General features: G+C 40.9%; 1 protein-coding gene and 1 pseudogene across 1 annotated transcript in view; one reads left to right on the plus strand and one right to left on the minus strand.

Moving 5' to 3' along the window:
* Positions 1–523: 523 nt before the first annotated feature.
* Positions 524–27315, plus strand: part of LOC135701938 (protein embryonic gonad-like) — a 358466-nt gene continuing 331674 nt past the window's right edge. The window contains exon 1 of the mRNA XM_065222889.1: positions 524–628. The gene's annotated coding sequence lies outside the window, so the exon portion shown is untranslated. The remainder of the gene's footprint in view (positions 629–27315) is intronic.
* LOC135701940 (lipid storage droplets surface-binding protein 2-like) lies at positions 21776–22825 on the minus strand (annotated as a pseudogene).

The following is a 27315-nucleotide window of genomic DNA, read 5'->3' on the forward strand; positions in this document are numbered from 1 at the left end:
GAGTGAATAAATTGTTCTTTATTTGCTTGTACTGGCATCTTCATTACATGGTGTTACATTTCATTATCTTGTACCTCGTGTTGTTGTCGTCGTCGTCGTCGTCCTCGCGCAGTGCGTACCCCAGTTCCATCGGCAGGCAGTGGCGAGGTGTGTTGAAACAAGCTCTGTTTACTTCTGCCGAAGTGATTACCGACAACATTATCCGCTTGTACTTTGGGCACGTGCTTGGATTTATTTACTGGTGCTTCGTGTTGTTAAACTAATGAGCCTAGCTGCCTAGTGCTCAAGCAGGAAAGGTGCCCCGAAGAAAGTGATACTCGACTCCAAGTTCAAGTGTGCGTGTGTGGCGAGATCTGGATCTCTTCCGTGCTCGTACATACAATTCACTGTACTCACTCAATCTGATCTTGTCAGCGAGGTTGCCGAAAATTTGCGTGCTTTAATTAGCAGGATTGACGAGAGGTTAAAGAATCGGTTTTTGCTCTTGTTTTTTTTTGCGCGAGTGTCCGGCGCCGCTGGGAAACTGCACAGAGGTGGTGTTTTTTTTTGTTGGCGATTAAGAAGACTCTTGGCGTAAGCTGCTACTTCCTGGATTGGATCGCAGATTCCAATCAGTGCTGCAAACAAGGTGAGTGTGTGATTTTCTTGATTGGAGTTGTTTTTTTTCATTGTTCTAATGCAGACCAAAACCGTAGTCTGTTCGGATCGATTTAATGGAATTGATTTAATATATGGTTGTCGACGCTTCTGTCATAACAAAAAAAAAAAAAAAAAGACAGTCACTGATGGATGTGTGGTTAATGCATCATGAATGGACAAAAATATCTTTTAATAGTTTTGATAGTTGTATACGTGATTGTATTTGATTTCAGTACGCAGTGTCTTAATGAAAGGAATTAATCTTAGGATTTGAATATTTGCAAGCATGTAACTTAATTTGCACTGGCATGAATTCTCCATATTAGTTTTTGAATTGTAGTTCGGATTGAAGATGTTTCAATTGTGAAGATTACTGATCAGATTGTTTTGTTTTTCACACATATGGCTTGATATTTGTAATGTCACGGGTTATCAGGAAGCTTTTACCGTCGGTTTCGTATAACTTCGTTTTTTGCTACAAGCCATGGTTTTTTTTCGTACTTAAATCCCTGATTGTAGCAATTATCCAAATAATTGTTGCTTTCAGTATTTAACTTAAGTTTTGCAAATGAAACAGTGATTTAAAAAAACGACCCTCAAACGGTGAAAAAGAGCAAGTAAACGGTTGCCCGATTTATCACTATCATGCTCAATTACGAACAGGGGTTCATCCCTACAAACAGCCGCTACGATGTTCATTGGTATCCAAATTTGAATCACATGTTAAACAGCTTCCATTCTTGGCAGCTCTTACATAAGAATACTATTTTTAATTCTCCAATATGCATTTCAAATCGCATTACACCTGCACTGCCTATAGTCGCATTTCAGTCCCGTATGGATTTGCGTCAGTTTTGAAATAACAACGCTATCCACTATCAATTAGCATCTACTTTCATGTTATGCGATAAAACTATGGGCTTTGATGATGAAAAATGTGAAAACAACATCAAGTCAGTTTGTCCCTTCAAGCAAAGTAATCGCATGTCAGACCCATCCTTAAATTCAATCGTTCAGAGGTTAAGTTACAGTTCTGATTTTCGAGTTATATTTTAATTTAATTTTCGAAGTTATAACATGCATATATCATTTTTCATATCATATCAATTTAATTTTCGAAGTTATAACATGCATATATCAATGCACCTGATTTTAACTAGAAAAAATATTAATAAGTTTACTATGATTTTTCAAATATTGACATGGGAATCGCACTGCGTAACTTCGACTGTCATTTTCTCAATGCCTACTTTTTCCATATGGGACTGATGTGGTTTTATGGGCAGTGCAGCTGCGGATAGCTATTTAAAGACTGACTTATAAAACTTCAAACTTACAGCATTAGATGGTTGCATTTCTCCAGTTAGAACGAAATCTCGAACCTTCCTCTTGATGGAGCCCAACAGCGCCCGCACAGTGGAAACGGACACGATATCAGCGTGTTCCATTTTGCCCGCATTTGCTGGATGTCCTTGACTTTGAAATTGCTTAGTGTTTTTCGATTGGTCGAAAATCCGGGCAAACCCTGGTCAAGACAGCTTTACCTTTATTACATCCCCCAAAACCTCATTAAGACTAGAATTTGTCTAGTTGGCCCACCCTGGAAATGGTTTTGAAGGGCATATTTTCGAGGCACTTCAAGATTGATTTGCTGCAAAAAGGTTATACGATGAAAGCATTGAGAACCATTTGAAATCTTTATTAAAACAATAAAAGCCATTTGGGATCAATACTCGTGCCGTTTGTCTTTGACGCTTGATAAGCGCACTTAAAATAAAGCATCAATCAAGATAAAAAGGGATACATATATATCATCCGGTCTTGCCAAATTCATTGTTAAAAATAAATCTGTCAAAAATCCTCATAAATTCCATCATCATTAAATTGAAATAATTACCAAAATTATCGAAACTCATATTGTGGTCTATTTTTAGGTGACCAATTAAATCTAATGTGAAATAAGCTTTGGAAGATCGAAAAATATAAGTCCGCTTTCGGAAAACGTTGATTTTACTTATTGTTTTTAATTAAGGAAACATAATATAGTTATGACCCAGTCAAGATAATTTGATGATTTTCGTAATCTCTATTACTGCTCATTGATGAATTGATGAGAATAAAGTTATTTTTAAGAAACCATCTTGAAAAACGAAAATTGTAAAAATCAAATGGAATAATAACAACATGGCGATTGCATAAACATTAATTTTCCGTAATCCATTTGTGAAAAAGCTGTTTTTCGTTCATGAAATCCCTAACAAATGCAAAATATTTTAATGCTGCTTTTATGACGTTAATTTGCGGACTGAATTGTTTTTATCTGAAGCCATTTTGCTTGATCTTATTCCGTTTAGTTTTATGACGGCATTAATGGTGGCAAAGTTGCCTGGAAAAACTTAAAAAAATTGTTTTTCGATAGTTTTGTTGGGCGATCATTGCAACTAGGTTCTACTCCAGCATTGTGGATCCTCGATAAGGGCAAATATCATCCATCAGAAGCAGTTTATAAGGAAGTTTAGCGACGTAACTTGGAACAGGTGAAACCTCAATCGTTCCCGAAAAGTTTCCCTTCTCCGGCTATTGCGAGCAATTTTATGTGTATTTGCTTGGGTTTTTTTTCGAAGGGTCAACTATTTCGCAGAATGAAACTGCTGGTATGGTTCGGAAGGCGGCCAATTTCCAGCTGACTGATAGCTTCTGATGTTTCCGTCGGCAGTTTTCCGTAGTCTCTGTTTTACACTGCGGCAACGCTATTTCTGGAGAAGACTGGTCTGTTTTTATTCAGAACGCGATGCAAACGCCATTGATAATATTTTGTGTATTCCCATCAATATTAAGTGTCACTGGAAGCCGGCAACCAGTGCTTCGTGAACCGCATTCACTTCACTCTTCTCAGTCGGCTGCTCTGTTGTTTTTAACCGGTTTTGACGGAGCTGCTGGACATCCCAGGAAGTTCTGCAATTGGATTATTTTTCCCTTGAGTCGACAGTATCGCTAGAATTATTCTGTCTACTATCGCTAGTATTTTTACTCGACTATCCATCGGCATTTACTTGTGATTCAGCATTTAAAAGCCCCACTCGATTTATTTTTTCTCTGTCTCTAGGCGGATCCATATTTTTAGTTTAATTTGTAAACAGTGGGGGGTTTTGTGATACACTTTATTGACACCAAAAAGCATTAATGTATGCTTTTTGTTCCCGTTTTAAATCGAACGGTTTTATAATTGCTTTAATAATGATAAACCACCTTTATGGAATATTTTGTCAAGACATCAATAAAAAAATACCGAGCAGGTTTCTGATTGACTAACTTCACAGTTTATTGAGGGATAGAATGCTGCATTAAATTAATTTTTAAAACCAAACCCGTTTTGACTTTATCGTCAGACTTTAAAAGGTTTTCAAAACAGAAAAATTCTGAACTACTAAACAAAAATATGTTGCACTATTGAATGCTGTATTCAAACCAAAAAGATTGCGGTTGCCGTCATAAAACCACAATAAATCAGTGTGAAAGCCAAAAGGCTGCTTAATTGTTATTTGGGATTAGCTTGGGGACAACATCGATCTTGTTGGCAGCAGATCAGTTCAGAACCACCTTGGAGTAGTGGCAGCTGGCCAAATCGGGGAAAAGATAACTTTGCCCCTATACTTGCGGATGAACGGCAATACACGCTTTTTCAGGCATTCTTCGATGTAAACTTGGGATGTCATCGTCGAGGTTGTGATTAATGGTTCCGTTTTCAGGCCACAACTGCAAATCGCTTGCCAAATCATGGCCTTCTTCGTGAACTTGTCGGCAAACACAAACTTGAATCTTCCCGGCACATCCCCACGTCCAGTTGCGATTTAAAACTTTTGACCGGGAAGCTGCTTAAAATCGAGTTTGACGTATGTTTCGTCATTGATCAAAGTGCAGCCCTTGTGTTTTGTCAAAACACGTTCGTACAAGAGCCTTGCACGCTTTTTGGACACGGAATTCTGCTTCATGTGCCAGTTTGGATGTTTACTGGCTTTGTACGACTTGTATCCTTCCCTGCCAAGGATATTCCGCACCGTTTGAAAGATGACGTTGTACCTGCTGGCCACATCTCGAATCGAAAGACCGGGGTTGGCTTTAACGCACCTCAACATCTTGCTGTGCAGCTGACGATCCTTGATTCCAGGTTTTTCGTAGGTCCGCTGGTTCCTTTCAACACTCAGGGTTGCCTTGTAGCTTTTGAGCACTTGAAAAACTGTTGTTTTCGGCATCTTCAACACTTAAACCAGCTTGGAATCGGACCACTCTGGATTTTACAGGTGTTTGTGTTCAATATTTTATCTTCTTTCGAGTTAAATTTGACGTTATTTCTGAACGCGATCGACTACTTTGATCGAACTTCTTCTTCTTTTCTTTATTTAACGTCGGTCTTTGTTCCACAATCTAGTTCCAATCACCGACGGACATCGATTGCCATCCATTGACGGCAATCGAATGTACAGGAAGGCAGCTTCCACACTTGCGTAGGATATCGCACCCATTCAAACACACATGGGCCGGGACTAACGGCTTTACTTCCCTTCCGAAGGACCAGAGACCAGAGATTTGTATGCCTCAGAAAAATGCCACCGACCTCGGCTGGGATTGAACCCAGACCCACTGGGATGAGAAAGCAGTCACGCTTACCACTACACCACCGGCGCCGGCTAAAAAAATACATTCATCAGTACTTTCCCAATGACGCGTTCATCTAGATAAAATTGATAAATAGCAGATTTTTAGCAATGGGCCCAATCTTAGATCCATAGGCCAACATTAAAGCCATTTCCCCTATAATATATAATTAATTATGAAATAATCAGAGTAAAATAATATGGCCAGGTCTCACCAAATTCGAGGGATTCTGTCTGAAGGCATCAAAGTTGCCATCGTCTTGCTCATAGAAATGCTTTTTTTTAAATAAGCTACTGTGTACAATTTGCTTCTTTTCCTTTTGCATAGTTGCTAATTTCCTTTTGCATAGTTGTAGTCATTTACAAAACAATGTTGTAAAGGGCCACCCACATTAGATCCGTTTGCGTTGCGTTGACGTAAAATTGACAGTAAGACAATAGATTTAGCTGTCACTTTGTCGCAACGCGTCCGATCCGGATCTAATGTGCGTGGGCTTTAAGAAGCAACGAAAAAAACCAAACGAACCGCGACCAAAACAACGCTCGATATAGTGACGATGTACATTGAAAATAGTCATTCAGTTGTGTGCAAATAGCATAGCATAGCATATGCGATTGTACAAATCGTGGGTGGCTATATAATGGTCAACTAATACGTTTTGCAGAAAATATCGAGTGTTGACGCAGAAAATATCACTTGGGATTAGTGATTTTCCCCACACGAAAATAAAATCTACAATAGAAGCATCGCATTATACACCTGGCCACATCCTTACAATCGCAGGGGAAGGGAGGGAAAGTTAATCCAACATCTACTTAAGAAGGTGCAGGGAACCCATACTACCTTCATAGGTGTCACAGGAAGGAAAGAGTTGTGTTAGTGGGAGGGTGAATGATTTGGCAACTCTATTCGTCAATATAGAGCATTTGATAAATCAGTGACAAAAAATAAAATATAAATAGATAAAATGGAAAGATCTCACCCGATTGGCCTAGAGACTTTGCAGCGTCATGTTTTCAGAAATGCTTTATTTAATTTTCCTTGAACCACCGCAATCACTGATAACGCTCTTCTAGCTCGTACGTACAAAAGAACGCACTCCACGCATAATCAAGGTCATGTATTTTCGGACTGTCTTCTTTAACACCACACAAAGAAGTTGCTCATCGCAGCAACAGAAAAATATATCAGCGTGATAGAGGCTGTACGGGGCAACAAAGAAAAACGCAAGACCACACCAAGCACCATTGCATAAGCAACAAGAGATCAAAAAAAAAAAAAAAAAATCACGCACGGTATTCAAAACTTTTAAATGCGATCACCAGTTCACCTCCAGTCACTCGAGAACAAAACGCATGCGAAAAGGTTTTCAGCAGCAAAAAAAAGCACAGAAGAAACAAAACACATCCGTTTCGGTCGCTGGTTCAATCAGCACTCTGCTTTCTCGATCAGTGCCCTTTCGGAAGTTACGGACCTCGTCCTCAGCGCATCCTGTTCACGTTCGGCAGCAATAATGGCGGATTTGATGCCCGTCACCATTTCCTTTATTGCCTTGTGGACGTTGCTCTTATCCTTGATGAAGTCATGGAGTTCATTGATCCTCCTCCTGACCTCCATCAATTTGGTCTTCCCAAGCTGCAATCCTTCTTGGGGTGTGCTACTGCTGGATTTCGGTGTGAAAACCTGGCTTAGCATAAGACCTAGCTCTCCTTGGTGTCCTTGCTGCTCACCTTGGGGCTTACTGCTGCTGTTGGAACTCACTGTTGCCTCCAGGTTCAACACTGGTGATCTCTGCAATATCCCGCTCCTTGCGAACACGTTCGCTCCTCCGTTTTCAATTTCTGGCGTCTTGCCGTCGTCCTTCATATTTTTTTGGGTTTTCTCATTTTCTTCTTTTTTGTTTTTTTCTCCGTTTTTCTCCATTCTGTTGGGTCCCCCCTCCGGGCCGCTATCTCCACTCGTTGTATGTAGTCGCCTATCGTGATCCCATGGTTATCTATGCAAGCAGGGAGGCCATGCTAGGGTTGACACGGTCCTTCATGGGGGCCGTGTTCAGAGCCAGATCGGCGTAAGTCAGGAATGTTACATCTGAGTCTACTACTCACCAATCACCAATTGGTGACGAGTTTTGAACGTATCCGGAGGCCTGCCAAGGTTTTACCGGGACGGGGGCAGCCGCACTATTAGCCCACTCGCCATTTCAAGAAGGTGTCACCCTTCTTTACTTAGGGAGCAGAATAGCACGACTGTCAGCCCTGTAGCGTGGTATCCAATCCATTGTGCCGTGTCGTGTCCATAGTTCCATGCCGTATCCAGTATGCCGTAATAAGAATCTTACTGGCGTCGATCCTAATGTGCCGGTTGGCACTCCTGCGGGTTGACGAAGCATTTCCTCGATCGCCGTGTTATGGTTACCGCGCCACCCCCTCACTTTGCTATTGTCAGAAGGACAACATTGCCCAGGCTACACCACGGGGAGGTGTGAGGTAGGAACTTGTGAGGACCAGAGATAGGAAAAACGCTCTTCCCAGGTTGTCAATTCACCATTTGTAGCCCTAGTCATTCAGTTGTGTGCAAATTATCGCAAATTTCGTGGTAAATAGGAACCGTCTGACGACACTATTCATCGTTTGGTGTCAAATTTTGTTGAGCATGGGATAGTGGGAAATCGTCCACATGTCGTTCATCAACGACGAAGACGATCGAATGAACTGATTTATGCGGTAAGAGATAGTGTTGTCTAGGACCCAAATGTGTCGTATCGCCACCGCGTTCAGCATTTTGACGTCAGTGGAACCAAAAAACGCTTAACGCACACTGCAAATAAAACAATTCAGTTTTTGCAACGAAAATTCCCTGGACGTCTGGTATAAAAAAGGCGATATTGATTAGCCGCCCAGATCTCCAGGTTTGACGCCTCCGGACTTCTTTTTGTGGGGCTATTTGAAAAGCGAAGCTTACGTCAGCAAGCCATTGACGAACGGCAAATATTCGTGCCGAAAAGTGATGGAAAATGCAGCAAAAAGGGCACATTTGACTGTGTCCAATAAAGGCGGCCTCATGATTGTTGTATTCAAAATAAATTGTAAAGAGCCAAATTAAATAAAAATAAGGTAAATGACGCCTTCGGAAACACCTTATCCTATTATCGTCAGAGGGTAAACAACGTCCTTGAGAGCTCAATTTTGGCATGTGGATACATTATGTTTCAGAGCATCCATTGGTAAAATTTGTGTGCTCTTGAACTTTGTTTACCCCCCTAACGATAATAGATTAAGTTATTGCTGAAGCCGACATTTCCCCTGCCGCATATTTGATAGTCGGTTCTTTTTATCCAAGTTATTCAATGTTTACATACCGACATAAAATATGGCGCACCCTGTGTTTTGACCAGGATGTTTTTCCCTACGTTGTGTATTTGTATAATCGTAATTTCACCACTTTAATTCTGTACGACCACTTAACTTATTACATTGATATATATTGTCTTCTCTTAGATACTGCGGCATAAAGCAATTCAATATCGATCATATATCATATATTCTAATTTTCAAAACTTTAACAAAATATTGTTCTGGGCTGTTGGGAGGGTTGTGGTCTTTGGGTACCACAACCACGTTGTTCGCTTCGTACCACTCGATTGCACTTTTCCCATAGTTGCAGCTCGTCAAGCCAGGCCAGTACAGCTCTATTATGTTGCTTTCGGAATGGTAGCAGCCGCTTTTACAGGCACTCCTGGACGTAGATCTCTTGATTGATGGTGCCCGTAGTAATGAAAATGCCGCTTTTTAGACCACACGTGCATATGGCCTGCCAGACGAGATATTTTTTCGAGAACTTCGATAGTTTGATGGTTTTGAAAATTTCAGCCACCTTCCCTTTTCCTGATGCGGTATAAAACTCCTGTCCCGGAAGCTGCTTGAAATCCGCTTTCACATAAGTTTCGTCGTCCATGACGACACCGTCGAACTTTGTGAGCAGATTCGTATACAGCTTTCGGGACCGCTGCTTTTCCGACGTGTTTTGTTTGTAATCTCGGTTCGCCACCTTCACCTTCTTAATCGTCGACAATCCGGCTCTTTGCTTAGCCCGCTGTACTGCTAGTATAGGAGACATTGAGCTTATTAGCAACGTCCCGGATGAAGAGGTTAGGATTCCGCTTAAATTTCACCGCCACATTCTTCGTCGTCACTGCCACGCCCGGATTACGATTGCCACCGCTTCCAGGCTTCCTGGTGGTCAACAGACGCTCTCCGAACACTTTTATAACGTTTGTCACGGTCGATTTGGCCACATCCAGCAATTTTGCCAACTTGGCGAGTGAGAACGTCGGAATCTCTTGCTGCGCGAGCAAAATTTTGACACGCTGCTCCTCTTGCGTGGACGCCATTTTGAAAACTGGAGTCAAACGGTGAAAACTCATCAAAGCAACCATTGTACTCAACTTACAAATGCAGCATTTCAGGTGTTTATGCATTTTTAATCAGAAATATACCAATTTGAAATTGACCAAGTTTTGCGCGTTCCAGACTTTAAGAATCATACATTTATTTAAAAATCCACCGAATACAACATTGTAGAAACTGTACATGCGGTGAAATATATCATATTCTTCCAACGCTTTATGCAAATCGCTAATAAGATCTAACATACTAAGTATGAACCATCCACCTCTTTTCCAAGAAACAGAATTCAAATTTCACGAATGCCACCTACCGAAAGTAATCGCACTGAATGGTTGAAAGGTTAAAATTTTGAAAGAGAGTGAGATTTCAGCATTGTAGAAAATTTTCAGATACTAAGGTTACGATAGATACTAAATTTGGACATTTCAGTATTCTGAAGTTGTTTTTTAGTGATTAGAATCCTAAGCGAATTTCACAGAGAAGTTAATGGTATTCTTGCAAGAATTTATATGGAATTCGTGCACAAATCTATAGCTAATTCTGAGAATAAATCAATGAAATACTATGCAGAAATCTAAGTGAATCGAGCTCTGAACAGTGCTGTGAATTATCAAAATCAATTGATCATTTTTGATGAAAATGAGAAAAGCAGCAATCCGCTATAAAGGAGACCTCCTTCGAATGGGTGATTTAAGTTGCTTAGTCATTTGACAAAGGCATGGATCATTCTTATTTGAGAAACCCTTGATATCATTCAATTGAGTGTAACCTACACATAAACGGAGCTCTGGTCGACATTCCGGCGAAAAAGCTAAGCCAACTCGACACCAACCTGACTTCTACCAAACCCCAACTCGATGTTGACCCGACATGAACCCAAAATTGACCCGACAGCAACACGACATTGGGTCTACATCGACCTTAAATTTGCCTTACATTGATCCAACGTCGGGTCGACTTGTCTGTTCGGGACCATTTTGCTGGGTTTCTTTCATACTCCACTGTCGTATATCAAATGATAGTGTGTGACTCAATTGACAGTGACAATGAGCTTCGAATGAGAAAGGGGCTCTTCAAATTATGGTCATGTGAGAATTCGTTTTCACATAATTGATTGAATGGTTGTATTGGTTCATCTTCAATCGAATGATATGAAAATTAACAGCACTGACTCTGAAGATAGCTCTAAAGAAGTTCTGGAGAGGTAGTAAATGTTTATGCGAGTTGCATGAAAATTCAAGAGAAATTTCTAATCATTCTAAGGGAATTCTAAGGATAGCTCATAAGAAAATCCTAGGCAATTCTTTAGACAGTTTCACGGGAATTCCTGGAAAATTTCCATGAGAAATTGGAATAATATTCAAAAAAAAAAACCTGAGGGGAAATCCATGGATTTTTTTTTATCATATATTTGAAGATGATGCTGGGCATAATTTCTAGGGAAATTTCAGGAGATTTACAAGAAGATTTTGAGTAAGGTTTCAGCTCAGACAAACAGACGTAACTCTTTGAATAAAATTATCTTCAAAACATAGTACCGCCAAACATAGGACTGCAGAAACGTCATCTCGCGGAAAACAAGCTTGCTCGCTGATTCGCAAACAATGTTGCATGCAAGAAACGTCAAAGTGATCCGATGCCAGCGCTCTGCGGCGAGTAGTTTGCGGAAACTATAACATTCAAACCAATCGTTAAATGCACAAACGATGATCCAGAATGAAGAGTTACATCTGTTTGTCTGTGATTTCAGTATCATTCTAAGGAACTTGCAGGATTCCATAGGGACAGCATTAGGGTAGTGCGCTACTTCGACGTAATCGCCCATTTCCGTTCTATCGATCAGAAAAGATCAATAATATCAATGATTTCACCGTGCACAAATCAATGATAGGTTTGTTCCGATGCGTTAGTTCATTAGCTACAACATAAATCCTGTTAGAGCGCATTGTATGAATATTTACGCTCATTGTTCTCAAAACAAAAGAAGTGCTCCTAGCGAATCCCCTTTTTCTACGTTTATACGTAGGACGAAGAAAATCTAATGGCGTTTCAATGCGTTAGGACGGAATTGAAACTCGTAGAACGAATTTAGAATCAAGAAGCAGTGTTAGATTTTAGACAATATCTCAACAATGTGTGACTCTTTATCAAATCCAACGGTATGTATGGAAAGGTGAATAAATTTGCAAGACATCTTTGACAGAAATATTCTATTTTTTGTTTAAACTCGTTCAGAAAAGAGAGGTAAAGCGCGGGTTGTGCTTAGTAGGACGGAAATTAGATCAAAAACCCTATTTTGAGGGACAATCAAGCGAAAATTTGAAAAGAATTAGGAGGATCAGTATGAAGAATAGGAAGCCAATTCTAAGAGTCCATAATTGTGCTCTTCGCTTTGTAGAAAGCTGTCTATGCCTTTGCAAATGAATAGGTAGCGCCCTCTGCAAAGTTGATTTTGATCAAATTTTCTTCATCATTTCTGAATTTTCCAATTCTTCATATCATGTTTGGAAAGGTGTAAAATGAAGGAGAGCTAGACAGTTATGCTCTCTTATAGAAAATAGAGTTGTCACATCAAATTTTATGTAAAAGTGAATCATTACTCTTCTGTTGTATGTGTACATTTGTTGATGTTTTCATGTGAAGTGACAGAAGAAACATGATACATAATGTTGCTGAAGTAGTGTAGACAAATGATTTTGACAAATGACAAATGAAGGAGCCCACACATATTTGTACTAGTTATGTAACTGCTTTTACTATGTTTTAGAATGAAGAGGTTACCTGAGTAGACGGTAATATAAAATTAATAGCAAATTGTACTATACCAATTTGGAAACAGAACATCAAACATTGCTATTAGTTGGATAACTAGAAGAGGTAAAATTATCAACAATAATTTCAAAATATCTATGGGACCATAACTGAATAATAAACAGCGTGTTGTTGCCATATCATCAGTTTAGCAAAAATCACAACAAATTAATACCACATTTTGCTATAATATCTCATCAAGCTATTGATATGTTGTTGTACTTCATATATTTAACTGCATATTCATCAGATCAAAATGAACTCTTGATTTAATGATACAAAATTATCATAACAATAGCAAATTGTGCTTTATAGCAGAATAAGCTAATAACTTTTTTTTAAATAATTTTACTATTGAGATTTTGAGCACTTGACTAGTTCATCTCTTAGTTTAGTTTAGCTTAGCTTAGACTGACTGCACGTATCAATTGTTGCTACTACGTGATTGATCAGAATCAGTGAAATTGTACGATGAATCAACTGAATGGGGCTGGGAGTGACCGTCCATTCTCATTGTACAAGTTTCAGTGACTCCATATTTTGTAGATCAATAACGGCCCCGGCCACGTCCTTGCAATCAGGTGGGAGTAGGGAAGGAATATTAGACTGACCTTTGTTGTTTGTGGGCCGTGTTTACTTCTGCACCCCAACAAGAGACACATGAAAGGAGAATTTGTTAGTAAGTTGGGTTCGTTGGATCAGGATTCACCTTGATAAGTGATGCGAATATGGTTTTAAATGAATCAGTGTTATCATGCATTATACTTGGATTTGCCTGAAGCCTAAACAAAATGGTGGATCATTATAATATAAATCTGAAGACGTTCCATCATCGAAAAGCTGAAAATAAACTTAGAGCATGAGCATGAGCAAAATTGACCGCCCGCGACTGCCAACACCAAAGAGCTGAAAACCAATTCAAACAAATCAAATCAACAGAAAAAAAAACCAGGGTCCCTAGTAGCACACTTTGTCACAAATGAGTTGTAGAAACTTATATACGACTTATTTTAGTCATAAACAAGTTGCTGTATTGTAATGAAAGTGTGCTACTCGGGGTGAAAGCTGTAAGAGTGAATCATTACAGTATAAATCTAATGATGTTCCTTTATCGAAGAGCTGGAAGAAAACTTAAATAATTTAAATCAATAGATCCAGTCTAAATGAAAGCTAAAAAAAAAGTTTCGTCAGCTTGCAAGGTATGTTTATCTTAAACATCCATCTTGAAGGAGCAAGATATGAAATCACAATACAGTCTGATGCGCGGAGAGGCTGACAGGATCGGGTCATAACTGTAATGTGAATATTAGGAAGCTTTATCATCATCAAACTATTCTTTTTTTATCCATTTCGTTTATTTGGAAGGCTCAATCGCGTTAGCTTTACGGAGCCGATAATTCATTGTTCACTGTTTGTAACAAAATTCACTTAATTCTATGTCTAGTAGGAGTTGGGCCGATTACTCGCGGCTTACTCGAGGTTAAAGGGGTACATTGTTGAAGGATAGGATCAGGGGAGGAGCTTGGGGTAGGGTTTCGTTGTCTCATCAGAGCGTTGTCGCCAGTATGAATGGTAGTGCTGTTCTAGCTTCGTCTGGAATTCGACCGGCTAAGGTGACCAGTGGGCTACTATCAGAACCCAGCGATGCTAACTACGATCAATCAGATCAAAGGCGAGATGCTGGCACTGCAGCGCAACTTCTCGCACATGTTTATGCGCATCAACGAGACATACGTGGCGGGAGAACCCATCTCTATCTTCCAACTGGGAGAACGGAGATGAAAGCGAACCGTCATTACCCGGTTACAAACCATGCAGCACGATACCATTGATGATCCTCACGCGATCGAGGTGCACATGGAGAATTACTTTTCCCGCCTATACTCGGAAGAAGAGAGAGCAGATGATGAGAACACGTTCGTCTGCGAGAATGCCATACCACCCAACGACGAGTTAAATGAAGCATGCGCGAGTGAGATCACCACGTCAGAGATTCTCGCTGCAATACGGGCCAGCGCATCCCGTAAATCCCCCGGTTGTGATGGTCTCCCGAAAGAATTATACTACCGCATGTTCGACGTCATCCACCGAGAACTCAATCTGGTGATGAACGAAGCGCTCACTGGCAACATTCCTGCAACGTTTGTAGACGGTATCATTGTATTGGTCAAGAAGAAGGGTGGTGATGACACAGCCCGCTCGTATCGTCCCATATCGCTTCTAAACACGGACTACAAAATATTCTCTCGCATTCCCAAAACCCGGCTGGAGGGTGTGATGCAAGCGCACAACATACTAAGCGACGGGCAGAAATGTTCAAACAAATGTCCAGGCAACTCTCGCTCTTAAAGATCGGATAGCTAGTCTCCGTCATCATCGCCGCGCCGGGAAACTCATCAGCTTCGACTTAGATCACGCTTTCGATCGGGTCCGGCACTCATTCCTTTTCGAAACCATGCGCTCGCTCGGCTTCAACCAGCATCTCGTCACTTTGCTCTCCGAGATCACTTCCCGCTCCACCTCTCGACTGCTCGTGAACGGGCATCTCTCACGGCCGATCGACATCCAGCGCTCGGTGCGGCAGGGGGACCCGTTGTCGATGCACCTCTTCGTGTTGTACCTTCATCCGCTTGTGTGCAGACTTGAACAAACATGTGGGCTTGATCTGCTGGTGGCATATGCGGACGACATCAGTGTGATCGTCACATCAACTGCACAAATCGATTCGATTCATGGGCTATTCACGCGTTTCGAAATAGCCGCCGGCGCCAAGTTGAATGTACGCAAAACTGTTGGCATTGACGTTGGATTTTGCGAGGGAAATCAAATCGACGTCCAGTGGCTGCAAACAGCCAGCACGGTGAAGATCCTGGGAGTGATTTTTGCAAACTCGATTCGGTTGATGACGACGCTGAATTGGAATGCGGCGGTTGGCAAGTTTGCGCAACTGATGTGGCTCCAGTCGTCTCGAACCCTGACCCTACTGCAGAAGGTGACTGTGCTGAATACGTTTGGAACATCTAGGATTTGGTACCTTTCGTCCATTCTACCACCACTAGGCGTACACATAGCGAAAATTACGTCAAGGATGGGCACCTTCCTGTGGAGTGGGATAGTCGCCCGGGTACCATTGATACAACTGGCGCGCAGCCGGGAGCATGGTGGACTGAAGCTGCAATTACCGGTGTTTAAGTGTAAGTCGCTCACCATCCACCGACATTTGCGAGAGATCGATTCCCTACCTTACTATAGATCCCTTCTTTTCCACGATAATCCCCACCCAGCAATTTCTATAGATCTTCCCGACATCAAATTAATCCTATCAAATTTATCCCACATTCCTCTCCAAATCCAATATAACCCCTCCGCCGATCAAATCCATCAGTATTTTCCCCAGCAAATCGAACTACCAAAGGTGGAACGCAACAGTCCACAAAACGACTGGCCACGCACGTGGCGAAACATTGCTGCGAAGCACCTCTCTTCAACGCAGCGATCGAAACTCTACATGCTCGTGAATGGTAAAATCGAGCACCGAAAACTACTGTTCGTAATGCAGCGAGTACCGGACGAAAACTGCACACATTGTAGCAATCAAACGGCTGAAACTCTTCTCCATAAATTTTGTGCTTGTACTCGTGTCGGCCCGGCTTGGACGGTTCTACAGCAGAGGATAGCAGGCATTATGAATGGATGGAGACGACTCTCTTTTGAAGACTTGGTGATACCTGTCCTAGCAGGAATAGACAGAAGAAGGCGTGTGGAAGTGCTTAGAGTTTTTATTAAATACATTTGCTTTGTTTGTGACTGTAACGATAGAATTGATGTAGATGCACTGAAATTTCACCTAGATCTAGAATAACAAACTGTAAATACTATTATCAAATGAACTGACCAATAAAACTTACTTATTAAAAAAGAAAAAAAAAAAAAAAAAAATCATTGCGACGGGGGGACAAGACAAACAAAAACTAATACAGAGAGACAAAAGACAAAGGAATTAATTTTTTATACTAGACATTTGAAGAAACACATAAACGGACTGCATATAGCAGAGATCACGGGTTGCCAACACGTCTCTGATAGGAACATAGGGTTGTCTTCCTTAGGCCTCGAGGGTATTCAAAAGTCGCTCTCTGGCGGCGTCATTATCCGTAGATTGCCAAACTGCGTGATCGATGTCATCGTAACCGTTTCCACACCGACAGATGTTGCTGTCCACGAGGTTTATTCTATTGAGATGAGCATCTAGCGAGTAGTGGTTGGACATAAGTCTACTCATCACCCGAATGAAGTCACGACTTAAGCCCAAGCCTTTAAACCACGCTCTCGAAGAAACATTAGGAATAATTGAATGTAACCACCGTCCAAGATTTCCAGTGTCCCAATCGGTTTGCCAACTCGAAAGGGTTCAAACTATTCTTGAATTAACCTGGAAGAATGCTTGTGAATAATTGTTGTACAGATAAATTAAATTGATCAACTAAATGGTTCAAACAACAACTCCAGCCTGTAGAAAAGCTGAAAATAGGGAATCTTTAAAATGTGGATCCTACGCTATTCCACTATCAATGGGTTGTAAGTATTCAGTCTAGATCAGAAGATTTAGCTATTTGAAATAAAGCCTGAAAAGAAAAAAAAAATACGGATCACTTCCATCATAGTAAAGATGTACCACGTACCAAGCCATATGTTCGTCATATAAACGTTAAACATACACTAGAGACAATCAAATGATGTTACGTTGCTTCTTCCAGTTGTGTTTTGATCCTTTTTTGAATATTTATCATTGAATATATAATAATAATATAATAGGACCTGTGATTTATTCAAACTCAAGCTCCACGGTGGTGCCCTTTACACCAGGATAAGCCTCTACTACCGATGGTCTTTTAAACCTAGAGACATAAGAGCTACTAAAAAGCGCTTATGCTTTCATTAAATTCTACTTTCACACAAAACAGCAAAAACTAATCGGTCATGTTCCAAGCTTGCATGTTCGATCGCGACATTAATTTTCTTAACGAATCATGCTTCAACTTGAAAAAAAATGTATTATTCGTAGACACCTAACCGTAAAAACTCAAAGAACATGCTTCATGCGATCGATAAATAGGAACGATGAAAAAAAATCTCTATTACTCCCCCAAAGAGACGCATCCGCTCCCACAAACAATGCATCCGATCTCCAATCCGGTGCAACCGACATCCCGCCCACGCATGTCAACACCGCCATCAGGAGAAATTTTCCCCTACCGGGAACAAAAACTATTCAAATGCAATCACCAAAAAACTACACGCCAGCACAAAGATAGCCTGAGCCCTAAAATAAAAGCGCGAAGTGGAGCAAAAACACACAACCGTTCTCCAACCGTTCTGCTTCTCAAAGCAGACTCTTTAGCACTTGACTAGTTTATCTCATACAAAAAGCTATTAATTTGGTATAGCGCACAACTTACCAATAAATTAATAGGACATTGATAGACAAATTTGATATTATTTGGCTCTAGTTTTACTATTCTCCTCTGCCCGGTTAGCCTAAGGGATGCCATAAAAGTTCACCAAAATAATAATATATAGTCATTACTGGTACATCTATTGCACCATAGAACGTCTTCAAAATTCATTTCACTTGAGCTGTTTCGAAAATTTCTTTAGTTAAGATAAATGATTCCACCCTTCTTTATTCACTGTATTAGTATCTAGATGGAATATTCCAAAACGTACAAATATCATAAACGCCCTAATCAATCTGTTAATAACCCCAAAAGCCATTTGCACTCCATCGTTGCCTTTTGGGTTAATGAGTCAACAGATGAAATATATTTACAAACCAATTATCGCTGGAACATTTAAGTTTACCTTCTTTAAAATTTCAAATTGGTCGTGTTATGAAATACTGTATCAACATTCTGCAGCCAACGGTAGCGCCTGTCTGAATTAGGTTTGATTTAAAAAATCAACACGATCAATCAATTACACACCAATGCGTAGCACCAATTTGTGGTCATAATGAGGTAAATTGTGAAAATTGGTCTAGGTGCTTGGGTAAATGACGTTCATATAAAATGATATTTGCTTGCCAACATGCAAGGTGACGAACTAAGCTTCGAACATTAACAACCAACGCAATTAAGTGAAAAGTTACTCCATGTTAGCATTGCTCTGTAAATTTGATTTACAGATATTTTAAAGACTTGCGATTGAAATGATTCACACAAACAACACTGCAAAGCAAACCGATTTGAACGATTTGTGACCTCGTTCGAATCACCGGAATCCCTAGTGGATCGATACAGTTTTACGACCATTTCGTGTAGCTTCGAAAGCAGAAACAATAACATCGAAAACAAAACTATTTGACATGTTAACAGCAAAGGCAAACACGCATCGGACACTGTGTCAGATGGGTGCGAGAATGTCATTTCCCACGATCGACATCTGCATCGAGCGGCCGGCCAGCCGGGTTATGGTTATGTCCTCTGGTTGGTGCGTTAGTTTGTCGTGTCGCTGAAGATCTAGATCTCGATGACGAACGGTGACTACGGTGGCGACGACTACGACTACCATGGGAGGAATCGACACGGTGTTTCTCTTTCCACTTTTGAGGCCGAGTGCGGGGAACGTGGGGATCATTAGTCATTGGTAAATTTACACTTTTTTATCACCCTGAGTGGACGGAGAAAATGGACCCAGCGTGTGCCTTATGGTGGTGCTCTGAATCGTCTCCGAAGCCGATCGTAATCGCTGAGCTGGTTTGAAAGATGATCGCCCATAGTCGAAGGTACTCGTGGGTTGGCAGCGAGCGGCAGGTTGAAAATTATTTCATCACGAGAAAGCGAAATCTCTAGGAAGGTGATTTGTTTTGGAAGCAGTATCTTGAAAACAAAATAGTTCAGCTGGCTCTTACGCAAAGGAATGCACACGGGGAAGAAAACTCAATCAGGCGCAATCCTCACTCTAGTCGCGTAAATCATAAGTACGAAATGCCCTTCATTTTCCTTTTGCTCTATTCAAACAAATTGCACCGACTGCAAAAGGTTAATTTATTTCACCGATGTTGCACTTAACCATAAAGAATAACTATCCATAGCAGGCAGCGTGTGTACATGTTGGGTAAATAGCAGCCACAGCTTCAGACAGAGTCCAGTGTGCAAGAACGGGCAGCCATCAACAGGCGGCTACAAATCAAATCAAGCCACTTGGACTGACCCCCAGCAGCGTCCTCCTATCTCATCGTATAATGCTCTCCTGTGCGCGTACAATTTCGCAGCTGATGGACGGACAGCGAGCGACGCGGGTTGATCAGTATTCCACATTCGTTCACGCACTCGAATTAGCATCACTGACCTAATGCCCGCACAAAACAGAGTAGATGCACACGGGGCTCGCTCGCGTCACACAACCAAGCGCCAGCCACACTGTTCGCCATCAATCAAAGAGAAGCGCGCATTATTGCTGCCTGCAACAGGACGACCGACAACAGTCTGAGAAGTCGTCCGGTCGAACGAATGGTGGCCTAAGCGGCGTCTTCCTTGGTTCGATCGAGAATGATGACGACGGCGATGATGAGAATGAACACAGATGGTGGTGGATGCAGCTACTATCGGTTTGGGTTGGAAGTAACGATCGTTTTTGAATGTTGACTTTATTTTACAGGAGATTAATTTCTCGGGGTTCAGATTTTCCGAGGTATGTAGGGAAGAACACACAGATGCTTCACATATGATTAAAAGGGGGATCGATTTAAAAAAAAAGTGATGAATTGCTGATAGGCAACCCTCCAGTTCGGTTCATAGCCCAAAAATTGGGCCTTTGGGGATTTTCCTTATTAGAGAGTTATGCAAATCGTGGGTGGCTATTCAATAACTACACACTTAGAAATAACTAATTTTACACGTGACAGAATCCATCTTTGTCATAATGGATGAGACGTAATGATCATGTAAAATGAAATGCTACGAGTCTGACATGTTCGTTACTCATCGAAAAGGTAAAGTTATGACCAGCGAATCCAAACGCAGCAAGCACATACTTACATTTTTTTTATAAGTGTGTAATAATTAATACATATTTGCAGAAAATGTCGGTTCCATCCTAACATCTAAATTAGCAAAACACGCATCGCAATATGAACCAGGCCAAGTCTTTACAATCACAGGGGCTTAGAAGTTAAATCAATCCAACATCTATTTGTATTTGGAGGAGGCTATTTGTATCAGCATGAAATGGTTTATGAGTCGGAAACTCTATTCGACAAGATAGAATATATGTAGATAGAGCTGGAATTAGGGCGTAACAGCTTTTGTAAACAATGACTTCTCTCGATAATTTCTCGAAAGTCATGGCTCGCCCTGGCAAATCGATATCACCATCGAGTAGGTAAGACTTTCCCTACCCGATGGATATGTTGGTTTGTGAAGGCGTGCCTTGAATTCTTAGAAATCAACGAGAGAAGTCATTGTTTACAAAAGCTGTTACGCTCTAATTACAGCTCTTTCTAGATATGGACTACGGCGGACTAACAATCATCATCAATGTGTAAAAACTTATGATTTCAAACTTGGAAATACCAGCGCCAGTCGCGCCCGATCGCTGGTTAAGAAAGGAATGGGTAGGAATGTGTTGACGTCACACTCGCTTTGATGGAAGCCGAGGAGTCCGCTGTACTTCCACGAGGAATCACTGGGATGTTGGGTACGAGGATTGGGTTTGCTGCGGGGTTCATTTTGGTAAACGGTAAGCTGAATTGATGCCTAAACGGTTATATAACGCGAAGGAGCTTGGGATTGAACCCACGGTCTTCTTCTCAGTAAGCAAAAACGGTCGCTCTAAGGCCACCGAGTCCCTCATGTCACATCATACCGTTTCTAGAGTTGAGTAACCATTGATGTTTTCTATGTTTTACTTTTACAAAAAAATAATCATAAACATACGAGTTAACAATAATATAGCTTCTAAATAATTTAAAAAATAAGGTGTGTTTCAAAAAATGGTAAAATATAAGCTTCTAGTGAAATTTCTCTACATTTCTGGGAAAAATTGGGCTCCTGGACTAGACAATCGTCGCTCCCCTAGGTGTACTATATTAGCAGTAAACGATGTCCTACACTCACACATACACGCCCTCACAGTTACATGCTCGCAGAAAGATTCACACATTCGACGAACATTTCATCACCGAATTAGCTTTAGGGTGAAACATTTCCCAATTCAATTATTTAGCTTTTTATTTGACAGAAAAAAATGCAAAATAAGTTACGATTACATTAACATTCTGCTAGTTAATCAGTTCGCTTATGATTTGTACACCCGCACACTCACACACAAATAGATGTACAATTTTGTACGGGCACACGTCTACTGTGATTTCTGATCGTCGCCACCTTCTTGCTGCTGTTGGAGCGTCTTGCTGCTATTGGTCGTGGCAACCACGTCCGATGTTTTGGTGGTAGAGGTGGCGGTGGTGGTGACGGTTGAGGTGGATGTGCTGCTGGAAGTGGTGGGTTGATCTACCACGGCTTGCTGCTGTCGTTTATCGTTTAGGAACTTGAGGTCAGGCGGAGAATGGCAATGAGCGTGGCGACGTAGTCTGTGACGTCTTCCTTGCGGAGGGATTTGACCTGTTTCGATACGGTCCGGTAGACGCGGCGGGCAACTTTGTTCGACAGGCGACCGACGGTTTGAACTGTGTGCACCGCATCGTCCTTGGCCGAGATGGGAGCATTATCCTCCTCAACATCACCTTCGCACTAGGGGAAGAAGAGGTCCAGCAGGCGTTCGGTCACCTTTACCGTCGAGTCGACGCCGTTCACAGCAATGCTTCCGCACTGGCTAGCCAGTACTTCATTGGCCTTCTTCCAGGACAGTTCCTTGAGGGAGGTGACCTTCTGCTGCAATACCTGCCGGAGTTCATAGACCTTCTCGGTAACTTCCAGGCAGTCGATGCCCTTGACCAGAGTCTGGTCGACCAGCTGCAGTGGGCGGTCGAATTTGTGCACCAGCGGAGCGGAGATGCAACGGCACGGTGCACTACGTCCTCGGCGGTTCCAAAGGCCCAGCTCAGCAGCGGGTTGTAATATTTCACGCGTTCATAGACCTTTTTCATCTGCTGCCAGGTTGCGTCCATGACCGGCAACTGGACCATACGGTCCAGTGATTGCAGACTCGCAAACAGATTGCTCTAATTCTCACCAGTCTGGGCGATTTTTTCCGTTTTCCTGCACTTTAGCCGACATAATTCTTGTTTTTTTTATTCTGATGAAAATCACTTTCACACTTATTAGGCGTTGTGACACACGGGGGGTTACACCGCAGAGTTAAACACTCGACACCGACGAAGACGACATACAGGGTGCGTGACGAATTTTTGCAGTAATTGGCATATTTGAGAAAAAATACACCAGTTAGTTATTCTAGCAATGAATTTTGTGCGATTTATTTTCTTTCGCAACATATGGAAGTTGTAAGTAAATTTATTCAAAAAAATTGCCTTCCCTTTCGACGACTGTAGTTAGACGCTTCCGGAAACTGCAGTATGCACGTTTTAAAATGTTTCGATCCATAGATGTCATCACTGCCTTGATTTTAGCTTTTAGCGACTTAAGTGTGGTGTGAGGGGTTCTATTGGTATCCCGTTGGACGACGCCCTATACAAAATAATCCAACGGATTGATATCGGGACTGCTTGGGGGCCAAATTTCTTCCTCCCAAATTTACGAAACATTTTCCGTAAGCCATTTCTGTGCTTTATGAGCACTGTTCTTTCAGACACATTTGCCGACCGAATTATTTCTTTCATGCAACAAAGCGACAACGGCTGACAGATTGCTCTCTTGTTTCGACATCTTTACGTTTACTCAACATTGTTTGTTTAAATCTTACACCTAACAGTATTAGCTATCCAGTGCTGCCAAATATATCTAAATCATGATGCACAAGCATGAGAAATTACTATTTGAAATTTACTGCAAAAATTCGTCACGCACCCTGTACTTCACAAAATACACGATAACCAAGCGATCCGATCATACATCTCTTTAATATGAAAAGATCTGGGACCGCATTTTTCTGCTCAATAAGTAAGCCACTGAAACCAACGATCTTTCAAATCCGAAAACTTAAAGTTACGAAAAAGCACTTAGGCCTTCATTAAGTTCCACTTTCACGCGACGTTCAATGTTTCAATTGGCTCTTTACACATTGTTCAGGCAATTGTGCTTCTTACACTACAACAAGCTATGACCGCCGTGACGATTGTTTAAGCCCTGATTAAGCAAGATACAAAAAAAAAAATCTAGAGCAGTCAATAATGTATCCCAAACTGGATCAACCGTGCGCCCCTTTTTTTCTAAACATTTCGAAGCATTCCGCCTAAGATCTATCAGTTAAAATTTTCTACAATAGTGGTATGGCATAAATCGTAGTGTCTTTTACCAACAAGGCTATGCTGTTGCATTCCAGTGCACACCTTACCAACAGCTTTGCTTTTCTTGTATTTTATTCTAGCTTTACTGATATTTATCCAGATTTACTAAAAAGTGAGCGGAATTTCCCGTGCAAAAGCCGTGAAAAATCAAGAGAAACCTCACGGATATGAGGAAAATCCATGACGATTTCACTCAGTCTGGGAGTTTTCTAGTAGACTGAGTAAAGTCATCCATAGATTCCCCTTACACTCGAAAATCTCCCTGGAATGCTCGAAAAATTCATCTCACTTCCAAATAAATTCACTATTGCCGAAACTGAGTCCTGATCGACCTTGTAGCTTCATAAGTGATCCATACATTTAAGGCCAGTAACAAACAAAAACACATACGCATTTTGTGTTTGTATTGCATGTACAGTCAACTCTCCTTGACTCGATATTTAAGGGACCATCGCTTATGTGGAAATATAATTGAATACATACATTGTATGTATGTATTAAGTAAAAAATTTCAAGCGGCGCCGGTGGTGTAGTGGTAAGCGTGATTACCTCTCACCCCAGCAGGCCTGGGTTCAATCCCAGTCGGCGCTGCCGGGATGTTCTGAGGCATAACATCTCTGATCACGCCTTCCTTCGGAAATGAAAGTGAAGTAAAGCCGTTGGTCCCCGGTTCATGAATTGATGGGTCGATAGGTAGGGTCCAGGTGTGGGAGCTGACTTCCTGGCGTCGGCAGCATTGGTGCTCAGCACGGAAAACAAGATCGACGGAAAACAAATCGAAGAAAAAAAAAATGAAAAATTTCAACGCATATGTTCAAATCTCAAAGATTACTGAGTTATTGAACTTTTTCTGTTTTGGTCTATGCTTGCCATAAATTGGCTATAACTCGTAAACTATGCCAAATATGCCACAAAATTCTTGCCTCCATTGGACAGCTTGGTAAATTTCCTACTTAATCGTGTCATTTCTACTTTAAGTAAGCTGCATTTAGATACATTTTAGGGATACACGAGTCTAAAACTTGTGTTTTCCTACGGGTTTTCCCTTATTATTTAAAAAAAAATACGTCATAAAGTGCATTGTTTTGTCTAACCAAAAGATGCCTCTCATTGTGCTCTACAACTTTCTTTTTGACACCAATTTTCTATCTTGTTTAGTTTTGCCGAAATTTTGTACTAAACACATCATGTTGGGTCGTTAATTAACGGTTGCGTAAAACACGAATTCAACCCCACCGTGCGTTGCTGTTGACCACTGTTTGCAGCGCGCATAGCACACTTGATCGCCACGCGGAGTGACGCTCATCGGGCCGTACATTATCGAAAGTTCGCTGAACAGCGCGAAGTATTTGAAATTTCTGGAAAACGAGCTTCCAATCCTGCTGGAGGATGTCCCACTTGCTGTGAGACGGCGCTTGGTGTTTCAACAAGACGGAGCCCCACCTCATTCCACAAATGCGGTAAGACATTTTCTGAACACCAACTATCGGGAACCGTGGATCTGGTGGAAATATGCCGATTGCTTGGCCCCCAAAGAGTTTGGATTTGATTCCCATGGACTTCTTTTTATGGTAGTATATTTTATAGAGGTATATTCGGTGACAATCAACACGCGCGAACAGCTAGTTGACCGAATTTTCCTTGCTGCTCGAAAGATACAAGAAAAATGAATAATATTAACCTTGTGGAAGAGACCGGAAGGAGGTTCAGGTAAGGTTGCAAATACTCATTTCAGCAAAAACAAAGTTTTGTTAATTATGAAATAATTAGATGCTATGATCATATTTTCAATTGGTAAGATACAAAAAGAGGTTGCAAAGAATGTGTTTGACATATTAAACCTGTTTATTTCACTTCATGAGAGTCACAATCAGCGATTTTTCACACACTCACTCACTTACTCAGTGAATCGCTGATTGTGACTCATAAAAAGCAAAATTTACGGGTTTTATGTTTCAAACGCATACTGTGTAACTTCTTATTGTAAGTTACAAATAAAACATGTCATCATACCATCTTTTGGTTTTATTATTCCGAAAAACATTATTTTAGCTGAAATGAGTATTTGTAACCTTGGGTTCAGGTACTGCATTCAAGAAAATGGAGGACACATAGAGCAACTATTGAAATAAATTTATGTAAGAAACAAAGAACTGATCTACATTGGTATCAAGAAAAAAAAAAAAAAAACAGATCTTCAAATTTCATCATGCGTTCAATTGAACCGTCCGCAGCATTGTTTTTCGTGTCACACTTTTCATACCGTTACTCCGCGTGGCGATCAAGTGTGCTATGCGTGCTGCAAACAGACGTCAACAGCAACGCACGGTGGGGTTGAATTCGTGTTTTACGCAACCGTTAATTAACGATACAAAATGATATGTTTAGTACAAAATTTCGACAAAACTAAACAAGATAGAAAATTGGTGTCAAAATGAGAGTTGTAGAGCGCATTAAGAGGCATCTGTTTGTTAGACAAAACAATACACTTAATAACGTATTTTTTAAAAATAATATGGGAAAACCCGTAGGAAAACACAAGTTTAAGACTCATTTATCCCTAAAATGTGTCTAAATGCAGCTTACTTAAAGTAAAAATGACACTTTTAAGTAGGAAATTTACCAAGCTGTCCAATGAAGGCAAGAATTTTGTGGCATTGTTGGCATAGTTTTCGAGTTAGAGCCAATTTATGGCAAGCATAGACCAAAACAGAAAAAAAGTTCAATAACTCAGTAATCTTTGAGATTTGATCATATGCGTAGAAATTATTTTTACTCCAAATATGATCTTCTATCGCCCCTTAAATTATTTGCACTAAGGAACCAAACACCCTGTATAAAGAAAATATCTCACCCGAATGATCCGTACCAGCCTTTCTAGTCTCAGCTAGGTTTTTCATATTTTTGAAGCTTACTATTTGATCATTTTTTTTCCTTGTCGGGTGTTTTCATCACCGCGACCATTTTTCTGATCTATTGTGATATATTCCCCATTTTTTTTCTTTAGCTATATCAAGATGCCGTATCATTATTATTAGGCGTGATCGCCATCGTTTGACTAATAGCATTATCCCAGCATGGCATTACACTTCGAATAAAGTCAAAGGGTTCTATCAGCCCCTTGTCGAAGAACTTACGCCTTTTATTGAAAATTGCCGGACAGTGGCATAGCAAATGTTCCGAGTCTCTATGCCACAGAAGCGACATACATCATCTTGAAGTTTTCCAATCAGCTTCAAGTGATAACGGCTCGGACAATGACCTGTTATAAGACCTGCATATATGCTAAGATCTTTCTTAGAAAGTTCCAGGATTTTGTGGGTCACAGAAATGTTTGGATTAATGAATCGCTTCGACTGCCTGGCAATAGAAGTG

Source organism: Ochlerotatus camptorhynchus, unplaced genomic scaffold, assembly GCF_037179485.1.
Source record: "Ochlerotatus camptorhynchus isolate MF236.1 unplaced genomic scaffold, CSIRO-AGI_Acam_v1.1 ptg000180l, whole genome shotgun sequence".
NCBI lineage: Eukaryota > Metazoa > Arthropoda > Insecta > Diptera > Culicidae > Ochlerotatus > Ochlerotatus camptorhynchus.